Source organism: Apostichopus japonicus, chromosome 16 (assembly GCF_037975245.1).
Source record: "Apostichopus japonicus isolate 1M-3 chromosome 16, ASM3797524v1, whole genome shotgun sequence".
Lineage (NCBI taxonomy): Eukaryota > Metazoa > Echinodermata > Holothuroidea > Aspidochirotida > Stichopodidae > Apostichopus > Apostichopus japonicus.
In genome coordinates, this window is record NC_092576.1 from 31,065,449 (window position 1) to 31,082,728 (window position 17,280).

General features: G+C 43.0%; 4 non-coding genes across 4 annotated transcripts; all 4 read right to left on the reverse strand.

The window, feature by feature from the left end:
• Positions 1-131: 131 nt before the first annotated feature.
• On the reverse strand, positions 132-324 carry LOC139983881 (U2 spliceosomal RNA). The gene has a single exon (XR_011798859.1). It is a non-coding gene; the product is annotated as a U2 spliceosomal RNA (small nuclear RNA).
• Positions 325-776: 452 nt separating this feature from the next.
• On the reverse strand, positions 777-967 carry LOC139983855 (U2 spliceosomal RNA). Its single transcript, XR_011798854.1, has one exon. It is a non-coding gene; the product is annotated as a U2 spliceosomal RNA (small nuclear RNA).
• Positions 968-6,411: 5,444 nt separating this feature from the next.
• LOC139983856 (U2 spliceosomal RNA) lies at positions 6,412-6,602 on the reverse strand. The gene has a single exon (XR_011798855.1). It is a non-coding gene; the product is annotated as a U2 spliceosomal RNA (small nuclear RNA).
• Positions 6,603-12,045: 5,443 nt separating this feature from the next.
• LOC139983850 (U2 spliceosomal RNA) lies at positions 12,046-12,236 on the reverse strand. Its single transcript, XR_011798849.1, has one exon. It is a non-coding gene; the product is annotated as a U2 spliceosomal RNA (small nuclear RNA).
• Between the last annotated feature and the right edge of the window lie 5,044 nt (positions 12,237-17,280).

A 17,280-nucleotide genomic window follows, 5' to 3' on the forward strand; every position in this document is an offset into this window, starting at 1 on the left:
CACCGGAAAGTATTTCCGATGGGTTGTATGAATGGAAATTCCAATTCGCTTAATCCGCGAGGGAAGATCAACAGGTAGGTAAGGTATCTCTTTTAACTTTTTTTATTTTTTATTATTGATGATATCCCCGAAGGGAGTGGGCCGAATCCCGGAGGTAGTGCAAAACCGGGCCAACCCGTGACCAGGACGGAGCAAGCTCCTATTCCATAGTCCATGTGCAAAAATCAGTTTAATATACAAGCGACTCGATGAGTCGCGTTTCAGATATTAAGCTGAAAAGAACAGATACTACACATGATCTTAGCCAAAAGGCCGAGAAGCGATAACGATAACTAATGACAATTCCCAGCGTTAGGCTGTCTTACAACTTACCTTCGTTCTGAAACTGACAGATATGGGAAGCCGATGACTGCTCTGATGTCTAAATATCACATCACCTCATATGTACCCTCGTTACGCCATTCTATATAACTTGAAGGTGTCTACAAACTTCGTTGTCCGCATTATCACTGTTCCGCCCGGGTCCAGTGTTAGGCCTGAAAAATGGAAAAGGTCTATCTTAACCGCATGTTTTGACTGTGCCGAGAAATCCTTGGCCGGGAAACACTATGTGACGTCACAGAAAGAGAATTTTTCCTGTGACGTCACCGGAAAGTATTTCCGATGGGTTGTATGAATGGAAATTCCAATTCGCTTAATCCGCGAGGGAAGATCAACAGGTAGGTAAGGTATCTCTTTTAACTTTTTTTATTTTTTATTATTGATGATATCCCCGAAGGGAGTGGGCCGAATCCCGGAGGTAGTGCAAAACCGGGCCAACCCGTGACCAGGACGGAGCAAGCTCCTATTCCATAGTCCATGTGCAAAAATCAGTTTAATATACAAGCGACTCGATGAGTCGCGTTTCAGATATTAAGCTGAAAAGAACAGATACTTTCTTTCAAGTTTATTCAAACTTAATAACAATACAACATATATCAAATTACATCGTATAAAACTTTACAGTATATTTACAAAATGTTAAATTAGTGAAAAACAATAAGCCAACGTAAAACTACTTCATACAAGTATCATAACATAATTCATCATTAACAACACGAACAAATGTACTTCCATTTGTCCATAACTTTTTAAACTTATCTCCCGAAAAACGCTTAAAATCTGCTCTAATACGAAACTTTAGTTCGGTTTTAATTAAACAAATAACATCATCATCCGAAATGAAACGGGATTCAAAGACATGAATACAACGAGCTTTCCAAATATAAAACCTACATACGCAAAAAACAAACCAAATCCTATCATACACCTCCTTTGGAATACTGGGCGCCGGAGCGCCGAACAAAAAGAAACTTTGACTAAAGAAAACATTTCCCGCTAATTTGGTAAAGACCCTGCTCACCCACAGGAGAATTCCATAAACTCTCCGACAATTCCAGAAAACGTGTGATAAGGACTCACTCTTACCACACCCTGCAAAAGAACAAACACCGCTCCCTATACCCCACATTTTAAGTCTTTCCCTTGTATACAAAATTCTATGAGAAAACCGCCATTGAAAGGCAACATACTTATGCTCTAAGGCCGGATGAAAGACCGCCTTCCAAATTTCACCCCATGGCAACAAAGGAAAATTCCTTGTAACAGTAGGTAGCGTATTATCTCCTTCGATGAGAAGGGACACAATGTACTTTATGGAGAAACGATCAAATACAAAATTACTAACTTTCTTAAATAAATATTCAATTAAATCACAAACAAAGGACAACGATGGGGTACATTGGTCGCTGTTAGGCCGGGAATTCGACCACAGCTCCGGCTGAAACTTACGTAACCGCTTACTGATGAAAAAACGAACGAAATATGCAGAACTTAACAAAGGATCATCAGACAGAATACTCAGGACAGGCCTGACCAACATAGCATTTAGTTTCAACTTAAAATTATCCAAACCCAAACCCCCTTCCCTCTTGTCGAGCATAACAACCTTTCTCGAAACTAGCTCCGTTTTCCCGGACCAAAGGAACGAAAAGGAGGCCCTCATAACCCTCCTGACCACCACCTCGGGAACAGGGAAAACTGCAGCTAAAAAGTAAAACAATGGATATACTACGACATTAATGAGTAGAACTTTACCCAACAGTGTCAAATTTCTACCCTTCCACATATTAAATAATAACTCCATTTTCTCAAACTTTTTACTCCAATTACTATAAATAGAGTTAGGAGTACCAAAAACAATTCCAGTGATTTTAATGGACGTCTCACTCCAGTTAATATTAGCTGGAAGCTTCCGCCCAACAAAACCACCTAACTTTAACCCACACGTCTTAGATAAATTAATACACGCACCTGTGGCTCTACGAAACAAATCAATAGTATTAAAAAACCCTTTCACATCTCCATGGCAACTAGCGACGCACGTGGCGTCGTCAGCATACTGTAGAAATTTAACAGTCTTGCCGCTGCTACCAGGGAGTGAGAGGCCCCTAATTCCTCTAAACGAAGAAATGTAGCGAGCAAGAGGCTCGATAAACAAAACATACAAAGACGGTGACAAGGGACACCCTTGTCTAACCCCTCTCTTAATAAAAACATCACCGGATAAACGACCGTTGACCAGTATACGGCTACAAATATTATTATACAAAATACTGATCCACTTACAAAAATTTTCACCAAAATTCATTTTACGCAAAACTTTTAACAAAAACGACCAGTCGACCTTGTCGAAAGCTTTGTGCTGATCTAATGAAATCAGTGCACAGGAATTTCCTTTCAAATTAACATAATCAATAACATCACGAATAACAAACAAATTCTGATGAATAGAACGACCGGGAACGGAACACGTTTGAAAATCATTTACAACGGAAGACATAACAGTAGAAATTCTTTTCTGCAAAACTTTAAAAAATAATTTTGTAATCAACAGTCAGGAGGCTGATAGGCCTCCTGTTGGCGGGGTCGAGGGGGTCACCCTTCTTTGGCAGGAGGGTGACGACCGCCGTCCGTTGCGACTCACTTAAAAACCCTGTACTAAAAATCTCGTTATACATAACTAATAAATCAGGCCCTAGAATATCAAAAAAAGATTTATAAAATTCACAGGGCAGGCCGTCGATACCTGGCGATTTGTTATTCGCCATACTGTCGATAGCACATTTAATCTCTAACAAAGACAACGGCTGATCAAGACCAGCCCGTTCTATGTCAGACACCTTTGTGCCAACACAATCTAAAAAAATTCCTTGAGCCTCGCTCTCGTTATTGTTAACGACAGAATACAAATTACTGTAAAAATCATGAAAAACATTTATAATACCATCACCGTGCACGATTGTACCCCCCGAATCCCTAATCCCCCTAATAACTTTTCCCTCGGCACGATTTCTTTCTTTTCTATAAAAATAACTTGTAGGGTTTTCCCCTTCCTCTAAAACTTTTTCCCTCGAACGAACAAAGGCCCCCTTTCTCTCCTCTGATAACAGCCGGGATACAGTCTCTTCATCCCCGGAGAGACACCGCGACTGTAACTCCCCCAGCTGCCGCCGCTTCTCCCGGGCCCGACGCACCCCATGACAAATAAAAAGACCTTTAATTCTTCCCTTAACAACCTCCCACCATTCAACAATAGTATCAAAACCAGGCATTAAGGTACGCCACAAATTATAATACGTTTTAAATGCATTAACAAACACATGGTCATCAAGAATGGAAGTATTACACTTCCAATAACCTTTACTGTATAGCGCATTTCCAATGGGAATAGCAACTTCTACATTTAACACGTCGTGATCAGAAAAGGGAAAATTGAAAACAGCTGGCTTTCTAGAACAAAAATGATTTGGAAGATAAAGACGATCGATTCTAGAACTTAAACCTTTTCCGGAATGCTTCCATGTGTGGCCGCCCGAACTAAAACCACGAAGCCAACAATCGGATAAATTACAAGACTGTAAAAAGGACTTAATTTCTTCCCGCCCTACAAAACAAGAAGTGTTTAAAGAATGACCCGATCGATCCTCTTTAGACATGATACAATTAAAATCTCCCCCAACAAACAAAGGAACACGTCCTCGCGTGTAGAAAAACAGATTCTTAAGAAAGGAAACCCGCTCTTTTGGAGAGCAAGGCGCGTACACATTACAAAAACGAATAGAATAAGAATCTGAAAAGGTACAAATTACTGAAATACAACGTCCTACATTGTCGCTGTTAACTTGCGAAAATTTACAACGTAATTTGGAAGAAAAGGCAATTGCAACCCCACAGGAATGAGAAGAAACCGCCGGAGAATAGAAAACCGGCCCGTCCCAAATAGTTTTGAAATACGTAAAATCATCAGTACATAAATATGTTTCTTGTAGAAAAATAACATCAAATTTAAACAATTGCATCCAATTTAAGACATTTCCACACTTTGCAAGATCACGAATACCATGAACATTAATAGTTGCTAAGGAAATATAGATATTAGCCATTAGAAAAGTGATGAAAAAATACATTACAAATCTTTAAGAAAATACTGGTTGAAATACGAAACATCATGCATACATACAAAATGTGGGTGTTGTGAAGACAAATGCATAGCCCACTCGAACGGATTGGTACAATGTTTATTGCACGACTTCAATGGGCACTCGAATCGCGTAGGGCTGATCCCGGGGTGGCGTTCCTTTAGATGACAGAGAAAGTCGCGGTACGATCTAAAACTCGTCTTGCCTTTCCCTTGAGCACACGAAAACCACGGCTTTTCCTCCGTCACGACATTCGCGGCGCGGACAACGTCTTTCGCTTTCTGTACTGCGGGCGAAACTCGGTACAGGGAACGGGACCTCCTGGGTGGCGTAGAGGGCGGTCGCTTCAGTCCCCGTCTGACCTCGGTGAAATCGTCACCCACATCGCTCTCCATACCTCGCTCATCTGACGCACCGGTTCCTGGTGGGACGTGTATGGTGGCCTGGACCTCCAAAACCGTGGGCTCTTGGGCGGGGGTGTCTGGTATGGCGTCGGCCCAAGACTGACCGATAGTCATAGCCTCATCCAGCTCCACCTCTCTTTCCGGGCTAAACAGTGAACTGCTGCTGGTCGGTGTGTCATCGACCATGGTGACGTCATCACCAGACTTGGTGACGTCAACAGCGCTGACATCCGCGGACGGGACGGGCTCGCCGTCACCAGACTTGGTGGCGACACTGACTTCTGGTGGGGTGGGCTCCTCCTCACTAGGTGGTAAAACCTCGGCTGCACCGCTCACCCAAGCTGTCGAAAGCTTCAGCTTGTTTGCAAAGGAGACCGGACAGGCTGTGTAGGCGTGCCCGGCATTACCACATGTGGTACAAATCTGCTTCTCGCTGCATGCACGAGACACGTGGCCAACCTGGAGGCATCTAAAACAACGGATGACGTCACAATTCCTGGCATCGTGGCCTGCAGCTCCACACTTCAGACATGTGCGGGGCTGTCCTCCATACCGCACCCAGCAGTTACGGCCACCCAGACTCAGAGAGGACGGAATGTCGGTTGCCATCTCCATCCTGTACTGCCTCACGCCGTTGTATAGCTCCGGGTACTCTTTGTGGGTGAGATACCGGCCGGAAAAGACTTTGCCGTATCTCCCCAGGACGTAGCGGACGGCGTTGTCGTTCAACTCGTGGGGCACGTGCAAGACAGTCACGATCTTGACAGCATCAGTGTATGCTGTCGCCGTGACGTCACTGGCCTCTCGGAAAACTGGCCAGAACTTCCGCTTCATCTCCACCGACTTGAATGTTACATCGAACTTGCCACCAGGCAGGGACTGGACGGCAGTTAAATGTTCTGCCGGACTGACTAAATATCTTTTCAAAACTTCGAAAACATTTCCTCCATCAACTTTCAAGAGGATACTACAATCTCTCCTCGGATTATGCTCCATAACGCTGCATAAAACTTAGCCAAAAGGCCGAGAAGCGATAACGATAACTAATGACAATTCCCAGCGTTAGGCTGTCTTACAACTTACCTTCGTTCTGAAACTGACAGATATGGGAAGCCGATGACTGCTCTGATGTCTAAATATCACATCACCTCATATGTACCCTCGTTACGCCATTCTATATAACTTGAAGGTGTCTACAAACTTCGTTGTCCGCATTATCACTGTTCCGCCCGGGTCCAGTGTTAGGCCTGAAAAATGGAAAAGGTCTATCTTAACCGCATGTTTTGACTGTGCCGAGAAATCCTTGGCCGGGAAACACTATGTGACGTCACAGAAAGAGAATTTTTCCTGTGACGTCACCGGAAAGTATTTCCGATGGGTTGTATGAATGGAAATTCCAATTCGCTTAATCCGCGAGGGAAGATCAACAGGTAGGTAAGGTATCTCTTTTAACTTTTTTTATTTTTTATTATTGATGATATCCCCGAAGGGAGTGGGCCGAATCCCGGAGGTAGTGCAAAACCGGGCCAACCCGTGACCAGGACGGAGCAAGCTCCTATTCCATAGTCCATGTGCAAAAATCAGTTTAATATACAAGCGACTCGATGAGTCGCGTTTCAGATATTAAGCTGAAAAGAACAGATACTTTCTTTCAAGTTTATTCAAACTTAATAACAATACAACATATATCAAATTACATCGTATAAAACTTTACAGTATATTTACAAAATGTTAAATTAGTGAAAAACAATAAGCCAACGTAAACCTACTTCATACAAGTATCATAACATAATTCATCATTAACAATACGAACAAATGTACTTCCATTTGTCCATAACTTTTTAAACTTATCTCCCGAAAAACGCTTGAAATCAGCTCTAATACGAAACTTTAGTTCGTTTTTAATTAAACAAATGACATCATCATCCGAAATGAAACGGGATTCAAAGACGTGAATACAACGAGCTTTCCAAATATAAAACCTACATACGCAAAAAACAAACCAAATCCTATAATACACCTCCTTTGGAATACTGGGCGCCGGAGCGCCGAACAAAAAGAAACTTTGACTAAAGAAAACATTTCCCGCTAATTTGGTAAAGACCCTGCTCACCCACAGGAGAATTCCATAAACTCTCCGACAATTCCAGAAAACGTGTGATAAGGACTCACTCTTACCACACCCTGCAAAAGAACAAACACCGCTCCCTATACCCCACATTTTAAGTCTTTCCCTTGTATACAAAATTCTATGTGAAAACCGCCATTGAAAGGCAACATACTTATGCTCTAAGGCCGGATGAAAGACCGCCTTCCAAATGTCACCCCATGGCAACAAAGGAAAATTCCTTGTAACAGTAGGTAGCGTATTATCTCCTTCGATGAGAAGGGACACAATGTACTTTGTGGAGAAACGATCAAATACAAAATTACTAACTTTCTTAAATAAATATTCAATTAAATCACAAACAAAGGACAACGATGGGGTACATTGGTCGCTGTTAGGCCGGGAATTCGACCACAGCTCCGGCTGAAACTTACGTAACCGCTTACTGATGAAAAAACGAATGAAATATGCAGAACTTAACAAAGGATCATCAGACAGAATACTCAGGACAGGCCTGACCAACATAGCATTTAGTTTCAACTTAAAATTATCCAAACCCAAACCCCCTTCCCTCTTGTCGAGCATAACAACCTTTCTCGAAACTAGCTCCGTTTTCCCGGACCAAAGGAACGAAAAGGAGGCCCTCACAACCCTCCTGACCACCACCTCGGGAACAGGGAAAACTGCAGCTAAAAAGTAAAACAATGGATATACTACGACATTAATGAGTAGGACTTTACCCAACAGTGTCAAATTTCTACCCTTCCACATATTAAATAATAACTCCATTTTCTCAAACTTTTTACTCCAATTACTATAAATAGAGTTAGGAGTACCAAAAACAATTCCAGTGATTTTAATGGACGTCTCACTCCAGTTAATATTAGCTGGAAGCTTCCGCCCAACAAAACCACCTAACTTTAACCCACACGTCTTAGATAAATTAATACACGCACCTGTGGCTCTACGAAACAAATCAATAGTATTAAAAAACCCTTTCACATCTCCATGGCAACTAGCGACGCACGTGGCGTCGTCAGCATACTGTAGAAGTTTAACAGTCTTGCCGCTGCTACCAGGGAGTGAGAGGCCCCTAATTCCTCTAAACGAAGAAATGTAGCGAGCAAGAGGCTCGATAAACAAAACATACAAAGACGGTGACAAGGGACACCCTTGTCTAACCCCTCTCTTAATAAAAACATCACCGGATAAACGACCGTTGACCAGTATACGGCTACAAATATTATTATACAAAATACTGATCCACTTACAAAAATTTTCACCAAAATTCGTTTTACGCAAAACTTTTAACAAAAACGACCAGTCGACCTTGTCGAAAGCTTTGTGCTGATCTAATGAAATCAGTGCACAGGAATTTCCTTTCAAATTAACATAATCAATAACATCACGAATAACAAACAAATTCTGATGAATAGAACGACCGGGAACGGAACACGTTTGAAAATCATTTACAACGGAAGACATAACAGTAGAAATTCTTTTCTGCAAAACTTTAGAAATAATTTTGTAATCAACAGTCAGGAGGCTGATAGGCCTCCTGTTGGCGGGGTCGAGGGGGTCACCCTTCTTTGGCAGGAGGGTGACGACCGCCGTCCGTTGCGACTCACTTAAAAACCCTGTACTAAAAATCTCGTTATACATAACTAATAAATCAGGCCCTAGAATATCAAAAAAAGATTTATAAAATTCACAGGGCAGGCCGTCGATACCTGGCGATTTGTTATTCGCCATACTGTCGATAGCACATTTAATCTCTAACAAAGACAACGGCTGATCAAGACCAGCCCGTTCTATGTCAGACACCTTTGTGCCAACACAATCTAAAAAAATTCCTTGAGCCTCGCTCTCGTTATTGTTAACGACAGAATACAAATTACTGTAAAAATCATGAAAAACATTTATAATACCATCACCGTGCACGATTGTACCCCCCGAATCCCTAATCCCCCTAATAACTTTTCCCTCGGCACGATTTCTTTCTTTTCTATAAAAATAACTTGTAGGGTTTTCCCCTTCCTCTAAAACTTTTTCCCTCGAACGAACAAAGGCCCCCTTTTTCTCCTCTGATAACAGCCGGGATACAGTCTCTTCATCCCCGGAGAGACACCGCGACTGTAACTCCCCCAGCTGCCGCCGCTTCTCCCGGGCCCGACGCACCCCATGACAAATAAAAAGACCTTTAATTCTTCCCTTAACAACCTCCCACCATTCAACAATAGTATCAAAACCAGGCATTAAGGTACGCCACAAATTATAATACGTTTTAAATGCATTAACAAACACATGGTCATCAAGAATGGAAGTATTACACTTCCAATAACCTTTACTGTATAGCGCATTTCCAATGGGAATAGCAACTTCTACATTTAACACGTCGTGATCAGAAAAGGGAAAATTGAAAACAGCTGGCTTTCTAGAACAAAAATGATTTGGAAGATAAAGACGATCGATTCTAGAACTTAAACCTTTTCCGGAATGCTTCCATGTGTGGCCGCCCGAACTAAAACCACGAAGCCAACAATCGGATAAATTACAAGACTGTAAAAAGGACTTAATTTCTTCCCGCCCTACAAAACAAGAAGTGTTTAAAGAATGACCCGATCGATCCTCTTTAGACATGATACAATTAAAATCTCCCCCAACAACCAAAGGAACACGTCCTCGCGTGTAGAAAAACAGATTCTTAAGAAAGGAAACCCGCTCTTTTGGAGAGCAAGGCGCGTACACATTACAAAAACGAATAGAATAAGAATCTGAAAAGGTACAAATTACTGAAATACAACGTCCTACATTGTCGCTGTTAACTTGCGAAAACTTACAACGTAATTTGGAAGAAAAGGCAATTGCAACCCCACAGGAATGAGAAGAAACCGCCGGAGAATAGAAAACCGGCCCGTCCCAAACAGTTTTGAAATACGTAAAATCATCAGTACATAAATATGTTTCTTGTAGAAAAATAACATCAAATTTAAACAATTGCATCCAATTTAAGACATTTCCACACTTTGCAAGATCACGAATACCATGAACATTAATAGTTGCTAAGGAAATATAGATATTAGCCATTAGAAAAGTGATGAAAAAATACATTACAAATCTTTAAGAAAATACTGATTGAAATACGAAACATCATGCATACATACAAAATGTGGGTGTTGTGAAGACAAATGCATAGCCCACTCGAACGGATTGGTACAATGTTTATTGCACGACTTCAATGGGCACTCGAATCGCGTAGGGCTGATCCCGGGGTGGCGTTCCTTTAGATGACAGAGAAAGTCGCGGTACGATCTAAAACTCGTCTTGCACTTCCCTTGAGCACACGAAAACCACGGCTTTTCCTCCGTCACGACATTCGCGGCGCGGACAACGTCTTTCGCTTTCTGTACTGCGGGCGAAACTCGGTACAGGGAACGGGACCTCCTGGGTGGCGTAGAGGGCGGTCGCTTCAGTCCCCGTCTGACCTCGGTGAAATCGTCACCCACATCGCTCTCCATACCTCGCTCATCTGACGCACCGGTTCCTGGTGGGACGTGTATGGTGGCCTGGACCTCCAAAACCGTGGGCTCTTGGGCGGGGGTGTCTGGTATGGCGTCGGCCCAAGACTGACCGATAGTCATAGCCTCATCCAGCTCCACCTCTCTTTCCGGGCTAAACAGTGAACTGCTGCTGGTCGGTGTGTCATCGACCATGGTGACGTCATCACCAGACTTGGTGACGTCAACAGCGCTGACATCCTCGGACGGGACGGGCTCCCCGTCACCAGACTTGGTGGCGACACTGACTTCTGGTGGGGTGGGCTCCTCCTCACTAGGTGGTAAAACCTCGGCTGCACCGCCCACCCAAGCTGTCGAAAGCTTCAGCTTGTTTGCAAAGGAGACCGGACAGGCTGTGTAGGCGTGCCCGGCATTACCACATGTGGTACAAATCTGCTTCTCGCTGCATGCACGAGACACGTGGCCAACCTGGAGGCATCTAAAACAACGGATGACGTCACAATTCCTGGCATCGTGGCCTGCAGCTCCACACTTCAGACATGTGCGGGGCTGTCCTCCATACCGCACCCAGCAGTTACGGCCACCCAGACTCAGAGAGGACGGAATGTCGGTTGCCATCTCCATCCTGTACTGCCTCACGCCGTTGTACAGCTCCGGGTACTCTTTGTGGGTGAGATACCGGCCGGAAAAGACTTTGCCGTATCTCCCCAGGACGTAGCGGACGGCGTTGTCGTTCAACTCGTGGGGCACGTGCAAGACAGTCACGATCTTGACAGCATCAGTGTATGCTGTCGCCGTGACGTCACTGGCCTCTCGGAAAACTGGCCAGAACTTCCGCTTCATCTCCACCGACTTGAATGTTACATCGAACTTGCCACCAGGCAGGGACTGGACGGCAGTTAAATGTTCTGCCGGACTGACTAAATATCTTTTCAAAACTTCGAAAACATTTCCTCCATCAACTTTCAAGAGGATACTACAATCTCTCCTCGGATTATGCTCCATAACGCTGCATAAAACTTAGCCAAAAGGCCGAGAAGCGATAACGATAACTAATGACAATTCCCAGCGTTAGGCTGTCTTACAACTTACCTTCGTTCTGAAACTGACAGATATGGGAAGCCGATGACTGCTCTGATGTCTAAATATCACATCACCTCATATGTACCCTCGTTACGCCATTCTATATAACTTGAAGGTGTCTACAAACTTCGTTGTCCGCATTATCACTGTTCCGCCCGGGTCCAGTGTTAGGCCTGAAAAATGGAAAAGGTCTATCTTAACCGCATGTTTTGACTGTGCCGAGAAATCCTTGGCCGGGAAACACTATGTGACGTCACAGAAAGAGAATTTTTCCTGTGACGTCACCGGAAAGTATTTCCGATGGGTTGTATGAATGGAAATTCCAATTCGCTTAATCCGCGAGGGAAGATCAACAGGTAGGTAAGGTATCTCTTTTAACTTTTTTTATTTTTTATTATTGATGATATCCCCGAAGGGAGTGGGCCGAATCCCGGAGGTAGTGCAAAACCGGGCCAACCCGTGACCAGGACGGAGCAAGCTCCTATTCCATAGTCCATGTGCAAAAATCAGTTTAATATACAAGCGACTCGATGAGTCGCGTTTCAGATATTAAGCTGAAAAGAACAGATACTTTTCTTTCAAGTGTATTGACACAACAAGTTATTTACATGGTATTTTTACAAGTTATTTACATAATGAAAAAGTATCGCAATTATCGAAAGACAAAACAAGTCGTACAACTTCTCGCTTATTTACTAAAACAGGAAACAGAAAAGACATGACCTTAAGGAAGATGACATTGAAAACCACCATGATCTAACGTAACAAGAGAAGAACCCTCTACCCAAATTTTCTTAAACTTATACCCCGTCCACCTTTTAAAATCAACCGAGATTCTTCTGGTAACGTTCTTTTTCACAAACTTAATGAAAACATCATCACATGATCGCTTGCCTTCAAAAACATATTGGCACCGGCGATCCCATAAGGCCTTGCGAACCCAAACATAAATATACCACAGACGACCCCAGATGACCTTAGTTGTATCTGGGGACGGATAGCCATAAACGAATATACTGAAAGTAAATGCACTCAATGGACCGATAAGATTTTCGGTGACCTTATTCACCCAACAAAGGATACTATAAACAGACTTACAATCCCAAAATACATGACGAAATGATTCTAACTCCGAACAAAAGGGACACCGCCCGTCTCCTAACCCCCACTTTAGAAGTTTGACCCTAGTATACAAAACCCTGTGCGTGGACTTCCAACTAAAAGACTTAAGAGAATTACAAAACAAAGGATGCATCGTCCCGTTCCAAATCGAGGGCCAATCCCAGTTCGGGTAGGACTCCTCTATCCTTGGGACCACCCTTTCAGAAACAAGCAACCGAACAATATCTTTTGTACTCTTACAAAGAGAAAGAAAATCGTTGTTTACATTACTCATAGCAAACAAAGCAACACTCGCGTGATAATACGAATTAGAAACAGAATCACAATGCGGCACTGAATTGGACCAAAGAAAAGGAAAAATAACTCTCAGAGTTCTGGCTAGAAAATAACGGGCAAACATAAAATTACATGAGTAATCGTCACACCTCCTTAAAAAAGGTAACATAGGCCAAACTAATAACGCTTTCATTTTGTACTTAAAATTATCCAGGCCAAGGCCTCCATTCTCTTTGCTAAGCATGACGACCTTCCTGCTAACTAATTCTGTTTTGTTCTTCCAAAGGAAAGAGAAAACCAAACGCAGAATATCATCGAAAAACTTATCGTCTGGAAAATAAACAGGCGCGATGTAATAGAACAGTGAAAAAATACACATGTTAATAATGTTGACTTTACCCAGGAGCGTAAGGCAACGATTCTCCCAGGCACGTAACTTAGTCTTGGCCTTCTCGAACAAAGACCGCCAAAAGGAACGGATATAAGTATCTTTTCCAAAACAAATACCATTTATAAAAATTTCACCTTCTCTCCACTGAATATCACCCATTACTCTACGTCCAACAAAAGCACCCAATTTTAGACCCTTGGTTTTATTTAAATTAAGGGATGCACCTGTAGCCCTTTCAAACAAAGTATAGGCTTTCAAATAATTTACAACGTCACTCTGTGATGAGGCAATACACGTGGCATCATCTGCATATTGCAGTAACTTAATAACTCTCCCCCCAGACCCTGGAATGTGAAAACCTCTTATATTGTTACACTGTAGAATATACTGAGCTAAAGGCTCTATAAACAAAACATACAAAGCAGGAGACAATGGGCAGCCCTGACGAACACCTCTTTGGATTGTGACGTCATCAGAGAGCTGCCCATTGACGAGAACTTTACTACGAATATCAGTGTAAAGGATCTTAACCCACGATAAGAAATACGAACCTAAGTTCATTTTCTTAAGAACTTTAAAAAGAAATGACCAATTTACCTTGTCAAAGGCTTTGTGTTGGTCCAGCGAAATAAAAGCACATGCATTTCCCCGAAACTTAACCATATCAGCAATATCTCTCAAAATCGAAAGGTTCTGGTGAATAGATCGACCAGGCACCGAGCAAGTTTGAAAGATACTCACAATACTAGACATAACACGGGACAAACGTAATTGTAAAATTTTGGCGATAACTTTGTAGTCAGCTGTTAGCAGACTAATCGGCCTACGATTTGCGGGATCTAAGGCATCCCCTTTCTTCGGCAACAGAGCAACAACCGAAATACGCTGTGAAACTGATAACAATTTTCTACAAAATACATCATTATATAAACACAACAAATCTTCACCAAGCAAATCCAAGAATTCTAAATAAAATTCAGCGGGGAGCCCGTCGATTCCTGGTGACTTATTCTTAGCCATGGCAGATAATGCCAGCTTAATTTCACTTAACTCAATCGGCTTCTCCAAATCCTTAAGTTGATCGGCCGAAACCGAACAAGCAATAGAATTTAAGAGAGAAGACTGAGACTCTCGATCGACGGAGTTATCCGCAGAATACAAATGACTGTAGAACTCATGAAAAACATTAATAACCCCAGTACCCTTAACAATACAACCATTAGAATCCCGAACTTGTTTTATAAACTTAGCTTGAGCGCGGGCTCGCTCCTTCAAATAAAAATACCCAGGAGTTTCCCCATCCTCCAAAAATCTCTCCCTAGAACGAATAAAAGCGCCCTCTCTTTCCTCAGCGAGGATACGAGCAACAACCTCATTATCCCCCGAGAGACAACGAGAATGAAGCTCTTTTAACACTTTGCGCTTTTCCCGAGCTCGGCGAACGCCATAAACAATACACAAATCTCTGATTCTGGACTTGATGGTTTCCCACCATTCCGCTACAGAAACAAACCCTGCTTTAAGTGTCCGCCACAAACGTAAATACATTGACAAATCTTTTTTAAAATTAACATCATTAAGAATCGATAAATTACACTTCCAATAAAGCTTCTTAAAACCATTGCAATTAGAAATCTTCAAAGTAACCGAAAACGCATCATGATCAGAAAAAGGAAAGGGAATAACCTTATCATTGTACAGCGTAAAGTTACTATTAACATAAATTCTGTCGAGACGAGAACTTAAACCTTTGCCGTGGTGCACCCACGTGTGACAACGTCTCGACGAACTGTCAATTAACGAGAAAGAATTCAGATAAGAATGGAGTTCCTCTCGCCCCACAAAACACGAAGTATTCAGAGAATCGCTTAATCGATCCTCTGCAAATAATACACAATTGAAGTCTCCTCCAACAATAACAGGTACGTCTCCACGTGAATAGGAAACCAAATCATTAAAAAATAAGCTACGTTCTTTAGGCACGTTGGGTGCGTAGACATTACAGATACGAACTGAGGAATTTTCAAAAGTACAAAGTACAGAAATACAACGCCCACCCTGGTCAGATCTTATTTGTGAAAAAGAGCAGCGAAAATTAGGTGAAAAAGCAATAGCTACACCACACGAATGGTTAGACATAGCTGACGAATAAAACACCGGTCCCTTCCAAATATTTTGAAAATGAACAAAATCATCAGCACATAAATACGTTTCTTGCAACAAAATAATATCAAAAGCGAAAATCTTTACCCAATGTAGAACATTTGAACACTTAACAGAATCCCTAATCCCGTGTACGTTAAGTGTCCCAATAGAAAAATTAAACATTAGAGCGGTCGAGAGGATGAAGAACAAAACAGATTACACGTCCAAAAGAAAATAATTGTCGAACCACTGTATGTCGTGTTGTAAAACAAACTCCGGGTGCTTCGTCGCAAGGTGGTTCACCCACTCCTTTGGATTGTTGCACCCGGCATCACATTTCGTTAAGGGGCACTCACATCGCCCTAACTCCATCTCGCTATGAGCAAACTCCACGTGGGTTCTAAAACCCCGAAAAGAAACAAAATCATCACCACATCCCTCACTCGGGCATGTGATCCACCTCTTTTCTTCCTGCACAATTTGGGATTGATTTACTAGCCCCTTTGCTTCAGAAGTGGTATCCTTCCTCTCAGCCGAACTAGATCTGTCTTGCCGCTTACTGGTCAACTTTCTTTCTTTCTTGCGTGACACCAACTGCCAGGGAGCGTCTTCAGCCGGTCGCTTAGCTAGGGATGTGGACTGGTCGACGTCATCCTGAACAATGGCGTTCTCCCCTGTAGTTTCCACGACCAGTGAGGACTGCTTAACAATATTTACTTCCTCCATCTCGGAGGACCAAGACCCCATGGCTATGCTGACCACCTCTTCCTCCATCACGACGTCGGGAGTGTCGGACAATGCCTTCAAAGGACCTTCTGACGTTGTGGTCTCGCTGGCAGCGGAAGCTGGCGAGACTTTCTCCTCAACCGGCATTTCCGAGTCAGAAGCCGATTTGCCCTCCTCCTGCGTTTCTGGTAACACTGATGCGCCTCCGCTGACCCATGCTGCCGTCGTTGGATGGAGCTTATTCGCAAAGGACACCGGACATGCTTTATATCCGTGTCCTGACTTGCCACATGTTGTACACGAAGAGGGAGCTTGGCAGTTTCGGGCAGAATGTCCAACCTCATGGCAGTTGTAACACCGGATTACAGCACAGTCTTTGGCCAGATGACCCTCCTCACCACACTTTAAACATGTCCTGGGTTGGCCTGGATACCTGACCCAGCAAGATCTCCCACCCAAACTAAGAGATGAGGGGATTTCCTTGGCAAGCTGCATCTTGTATTGCCGAGTTCCGTTGAAAACAGGGAACTCGCTGTACCGGAGAAAACGGCCTCCAAGGACTTTGCCAAAACGACCCAGGGCGAGTCTCACCACGTTGTCATCCAGTTCGTGGGGGACATGCAAGACAGTGACTATCTTCATGTTACTTGCATACGATGTTGCAGTGAATTTGCAGGAAGCAGACATCGATGGCCAGAACTGTTTACGAATTTCCACAGTCTTAAAGGTAACGTCAAAGACTTGCCCTGGTAACGCTTGTACTGCCACCAGATGGTCAGCTGGTAACACACCTAACTCTTTCAATACCCCGAATACATTTACACTAGGTTCTTCGGCTTGAAGCCTTAACTGTACAGATCTCTCACGCAAGAGTTGTTTCATGATGAGTACGTGATCTTAGCCAAAAGGCCGAGAAGCGATAACGATAACTAATGACAATTCCCAGCGTTAGGCTGTCTTACAACTTACCTTCGTTCTGAAACTGACA